Genomic DNA, 508 nt, shown 5'->3' on the forward strand with positions numbered 1-508 from the left:
GTGTTTGGTTGGAGGAAGTAAACATAGAGAAAAAGGGAAATTGTCAAAATAATGGCCATGATTATGATGATATAATACTTCTAATAATCAAATAATAGCAATGATTGTTATGAAAATGGCGATAAATACGATTTTGGCGAAAGGGGAGAAGCAAATTGATAAAATAAGGAATTTATTATAATGATAAATATAAGAATGTAGTAAAACTGTATATCAAATAATGTATAATGATGATAGGAACATCATTATTGTTATTGTTAACATCATCATTGTTAATGCTGATTGCAAACAGAAAATACAATTCAAATAATGATGCAAATGAATAATGGCACAAAGTAATGGAAAAAATCACACACTGCAAACAGAAAACAATGATGATAAATGAAATTCGTTACGGAACAAACACAAACACGGTAAATATAAAAGGAAATTATGAATGTACATAAGTGGAATTTCCACAAGAGTGGAATTTTCCATTTCTCCTTCATAAGGGAGAATGAGTGTAAAA

This window comes from Penaeus monodon, chromosome 33 (genome assembly GCF_015228065.2).
Source record: "Penaeus monodon isolate SGIC_2016 chromosome 33, NSTDA_Pmon_1, whole genome shotgun sequence".
Classification (NCBI taxonomy): Eukaryota; Metazoa; Arthropoda; class Malacostraca; order Decapoda; family Penaeidae; genus Penaeus; species Penaeus monodon.